This window comes from Triticum dicoccoides, chromosome 7B (assembly GCF_002162155.2).
Source record: "Triticum dicoccoides isolate Atlit2015 ecotype Zavitan chromosome 7B, WEW_v2.0, whole genome shotgun sequence".
Taxonomy (NCBI): Eukaryota; Viridiplantae; Streptophyta; class Magnoliopsida; order Poales; family Poaceae; genus Triticum; species Triticum dicoccoides.
The window spans coordinates 705,688,344-705,693,954 of NC_041393.1; the positions used below are offsets into that span (position 1 = coordinate 705,688,344).

The following is a 5,611-nucleotide window of genomic DNA, read 5'->3' on the forward strand; positions in this document are numbered from 1 at the left end:
CGGCGTCCACCATGAAACGCGCGACCGCCAAACTAGCAACGCTGACCGAGAAGACTAGGGGCTCGACCGGCACCGCGGTTAAACGAGCCGGCCGTTTGCAGAAATAAATGGAAACTAGGGTAGAGACAGTGACAGCTGAGAGAGGGACGGCCATCGCCGGGACGAGAACCCAGATCACCCCCGGCGGGGCAGCACCGTCCGAATGCGGGACGTGGGCAACACTAGTGCGGAGAGAGGAGAGGACACGATTCTGGAACAGCTCACCTGGACGCGGAATCACTCGGAACCCCGCCCCCGCCCTACGCCTCCGCCTGCCATCGAAGGATCCACCAGGTCGGCGGCCAAGGGGCGGAGCAGACGGCTGAGAGGGTAGCAGAGGTGTCGGCAGCGACGGGGAGACGGACGGCAGCGGCCCCGGCGAGGTGGAACCGCCAGGCGGATCGCCTGGCGAGTCGCCAGAGCCAACCGTCGCCATCCTCCAGCGTCTGAGGAATCGGTTGTGTCAGATCTGTTCAAGTATTTGGGGTCTGATGCATGGATGGATGGACGGATGGGATGTCAGATGATGATGAGATGGCATCGATGATTATTTATCTGACGGGTGGCATATGATTATTTATGGCGAGCTTGTTTGTCTAAACTTTCGAAGATGGCATGATCTGCAGGTAGGTAGGTCAGGTGTTGCGCGCTCCGATTTGAACGGTTGGCATTTTGTCTCGGCTGCCGCGGCTCCTTCCTTGCTGCATTTCGCACTTGGCGATGCTGCTGATCCAAGTGGTTGCTGGGCCACCTGCACGACGACTAGACTAGTGGCCAGCCGGGGCGCCAACCGAGTGAGGGACGCACGCAAGGCAACCTCAGCTCAGATCAGCGCCTCGCATCGGAGTGATCGAGATCTCGCAGAGATCATGGAGGCACGCACGCAGACGCAAAGCAAGCGACCAACGGAAGACACCAAGCGATTACGAACCCCTCATCATCATTCATCATCGTTGCCTTTTTCCCGTTAGAAAGAAGCAATCCAGGCAGCCAGGGTAGGCTCGGCCGGCTCCCGTTCGAATCGCCTGCCAGTTGGCCGAGACCAGGTATACGTACGTATGTTTAGTTGTATACCGTATAGTACGTGGTAGGGACGTCGTGAGGACAGGCGACCTAGCTAGCCGCGGCAGGCGGCAGCAAAATTTATGGAGGGGAGGATGCTGCCATGCGGTACGGGTCCGGACGCGAGACAGACGAGACGAGGCGCGACGGCGGACGGCCGACGACGGGACAGCGTATCTCTTCTCCGATGGGCACCGCTCAACTCACTCACCGCTGACACGACTACAGGAGTAATATAATCTAGTAACGACCGTTGAGCGATTCAGCCACGTCGGAGTGGAGCGGAGGAGAACATCGGCAAGGCACTCCTATTCGGCCGGTCTCGAGATGGTTCCGACGCCATTTTCTTACTCGGAAGATGCTCGCTCGGTTGGGTCGTGGATCGGTTAAGCTGTGCGTCGTCTGCGGGCGGCGCGACAGGCGGAAGAGGACAGCGGCGGCGGATGGGGCAGGCTGCCTGCCGCGGGAACAACAAGAGGCCATGGGCGCGGAGTCTTCGCGTGCGTGCGTACGCCGCCTGTGTCCTGCGCTGCGTACGTGTGGCGGGAATGGGCCGTGCCGAGGCGTCCGCGCGAACTCTTCTTCTGTGCTGTGGTGGCGGCGTTGCTGGCCATGGGATGGGATCCATCTTGGCATGACATGACAGCCTCGCAGCGAATGGACCGGTTGGAATATTTTACCTGCTATATCTGCAGTGGATAGGAACAAGGATTTTGTCCTTGTTTGCCCAGTTGGCCTCGTTTAATTCCTCGGCTGTCGAAGCAAACGAATGGAATGGGTTTAGTTGAAGAAACTGGCAAGCAAGTGGTCGTGCCGGAGTGGTTATCGGGCATGACTAGAAATCATGTGGGCTTTGCCCGCGCAGGTTCGAATCCTGCCGACCACGCCTATTTTTTAGTTTTCCATTTCCCTGGCTTTTGTTATTTCTTTTTTGGGGAATTTGAGGATTTGCCACACCTTACCTAACACTTTGAGGATTTGCCCTTGTTTTACATTGACATGGATATTTTGCCCCAACTTTGCTAAAAACTTGAGGATTTGCCCCTTTTACACGGTTAGCATAAGTTTCCAGATTACACCACAAAATCATGACTAAATTGCCCCCGAGCATGAACCAACTCTTTCTCTGTTCGTCTCCTCCTATGACGGCAAGCCTTGTTGTGCTTCCTCCTCGCCGCCAGCGCCGGGGACACCTAGACATGCATCAAGGTGGTGGTGTTGGTGGTGCTTTTTTCCAGCGAGCACGACAACCAATGCCTCCTCGACGAGCAAACCCTATGGCACGGTGCGCTGGCTAGCTGCGGTGGACCGACTTAGGCTCCTGGTGGAGGAAATGCAGGACTCGCCGTCTCAAGCTTGATCCTGGTGTTGTGGAAGCGAGTAGGCAGCAACGAAGTCAACCTCGCCGGCGCTAATGACACCGTCGGCCAGCTCGATGCCCTTTTTGTTCCGTTCAAGATGACCGGAGCACGCCGACAACGAGTACGGAGGCCCCGTGACCATGAGACGGGTGAGCGAGCGCGCGCCACAGCTGAGCTGCGACGATGGCGAGCTGGAGGTTCGCGTGACGTCCATGCACACGCGCTTGTCGACGAGGCGTCGAGTGGCCATCATCCTGATGCAGACCGTGCGGGAACCTGCCAGTAGAGGCTCCAGCATCCAAGTCGGCAGCGGCGAGCTTGGGCGCCGGTGCTGCAGCAAGGCCCACTCGGCGTAGAGCACGCAACGTTATTAGTTCTGGCAGTAGTCAACCATCATCTCTTCTTCTTCGTTTTTTGACATGCATCCTTTCTTTCTTTCTTTCCTGTTTTGAGGAGAAAGCTCACTCGAGATCTGAATCGGTGAAGAAGATGGGGAATTTTAGGATGGGCTGAGGGGCATTTTGGACATTGCAGAGTGGTCCATATTATCAGGGGCAAATCCTCAAGTTTTTAGCAAAGTTGGGGCAAAATATCCATGTCAATGTAAACAAGGGCAAATCCTCAAAGTGTTAGGTAAAGTGTGGCAAATCCTCAAATTCCCCTTCTTTCTCTAAAAGAAAAATAGATGGAAGGCCGAAGGCTCCTTCCCAGCGCCTTACACGCGAATGTTATTCCTCGCATTAAGAGGACGAGGGAGGAGAAAGAGAGAATTCCTTCTTCGACCCTTTCTTACCCGTTCTCTATTTGGCCCTTGAAATTTCCTTTTTTCCTCTTTTGACAGCAAAAATTCATTTTATTCCTTCCATGACACTTACGCCACTCTTTGCTGTTAACACCGTCAAATGCGACTTGAAATGTCTTATTTACCCCCGCTTTACCATGATGGTAAAAAAAAATCTACGTGACCGAACCGTACACATCCTCTCTCAGTTCACTTCTCTCCCGATTCCCTTCCTCTTTCTCGAGCCCTAATCCTACCGCGCGGCGCGAGGCATGTAGGAGGGCGGTCGACGCTGCTACGGGATGGCGTGGTGGGAGGCCATATGGTGGGGAGGCGGTGGGTGGCCAAGCAATGGAGGATGGGCGAGGCAGCGCCGTGCAGGGCCAAGTCGAGGCGCCAGAGGTCCGTTGGTGGCAGGAGCGAAGCGGTGACCAGGAGCGGCCGTCGCCGGCCTTCTCCCGCTGCCAGCTGGATGACCACGTCGTACGCACCCGCCTTGCCCGACCAGGTTCCCCCGGCCATGGTGCCCGAGTGAGTGCTTGACCGGCTTCCTGCATGATGCGCCTGCTTGCCGTGCCTCAGTGATGGGCGTGCTAGCTGGGTAACAGTGGGTGCGTGCTTTCCATGGGGCTTGGATTCGCTGCCTTTGCGTGGGTAAGTCCCAGCTACAGTAGCTTGACTTAGCCACTGAAAAGCGTCCGATCGGAAAAGAGTGGCCCAGATCGATCCACTGTGGAGGAGCACTGTTCACCAACGCAACACTTCGCTGTTTGATCCTGTAGATGAGGCACTGTAACGCATACTGTAGTATCGATCTATAGCGTTGATTGGGAATCTCACGGCTAGCGGGTGGGCTAAGGTAGCGGGACTGTGTGTGGCTGACTTGGCCATGGCAAGTCAGCGAATCCAGAGCGCTTTCCATGCTTAGTGTGCGTGATGTGATGTGTGTGTTGTGTGCAAAGAGAAAATATATTGAGAGATGGATCTCTTCTGTGTGATCTGTGTGAAGAGAGAAACCTGATATATTTTTGTGCTTGTGTGTACTGCTCATGCTCCTTCCGTTCCAAATTACTTGTCGCACGTATGGATGTATCTAGATATATTTTAGTTCTAGATACATCCATTTCAGCGACGAGTAACTTGGAACGGAGGGAGTACATGTTAGTGCGCTGGTTCATATTAATATGATTTTCTCCGTACAATCTTGTAATATAATTTTGTTGCAACTCCAATGCGTCAACGCATTATGTCCGCGTGCTGCCGCCGACATTACTTTTAACTTCCCGTTCATAATTTTGGTCATAAATACACCAGGAGTAAAATGGACCTTTTATGTTTCATTTAACAGTGTTAGTTGCCAAAACTGATGGAAATGTCATAGAGGGATCAAAGTGAAATTTGAGTGTCAAAATAGGAAGATTTTTTTACTAGGGTCGAAAAAGGAACCAAATTTTAAGGAAGGGCCAAATAAGAAATTCTCTCGAGGAGAAATGCAGTGCTTGTCGGACCATGGCGACTGCGGTGGACGTTGGTCGTGGCTCCGTGTCTGACACGACAAGCATGGAGTCGTGCGCGAGCGACCCCGTTGGCAACACGGCGAACTAGTTGCTAGCCTCGCCGCCGCAGAGAATGTCGGCATGGAGACATAGGACATAGAGAGAGAAATGCAGTGCTCGTGACATGGCAGCGTCAGTGCAGTAGGACGAGAGAGAGGAGGCTGAGATGACCGATATCGGAAACGACTCTAGTGTAGTAGGACGCAGGCAAGGAGGTCAAGAGGAATGCACCGGCGCCGAGAGGGACGAATATGAGGGCTCTGAGGCAGAGCACACTGGAGAAGAAATACAGTGTGCGCGCCATGACGACATCAGTGTTGTAGGATCATTGGAGAGAATGCCGAGATGAACGACGGCGACGATGACACCACTGCAGCAAGATGCGAGAGAAACCATGCCAACCTAGAGGTGATTAAGCAGTGTCTTAAATCACACCACACATATGCATACGTACAATCACAAGGAAGATGTAGATCTCCTCGTTTACGATCATCGAAACAGAAAACTTGCAACACGAATGCGTGTGGAATTGCGAGATTAGACTACTGGTCAAAGGAAATTCCGAACGGTCGATCGCGCGCGACGAATTTGACCAAAATAGTTCCAAACGTGAACACAAATTATTATTTACGGTTAAGGAAACTACGAACCGATCACAAAAATTGAACCTTAACATCGATGTGCATCTCGAATCGAAGCATCAGTGTAGATTAGAAGGAAGAAGGAAGAAAGGACATTAGGGAGGAGCATAGTGGAGGTAGAAGATAGCACGTACACACTGTGTACTAGCTCGCATCCCTCTAGCCTCCTCT

At 53.4% G+C, this 5,611-nt stretch overlaps 1 non-coding gene across 1 annotated transcript; it reads left to right on the forward strand.

Moving 5' to 3' along the window:
* Window positions 1–1,905: 1,905 nt before the first annotated feature.
* Window positions 1,906–1,987, forward strand: TRNAS-AGA. Its single transcript has one exon. It is a non-coding gene; the product is annotated as a tRNA-Ser (tRNA).
* The last annotated feature ends 3,624 nt before the right edge of the window (window positions 1,988–5,611 follow it).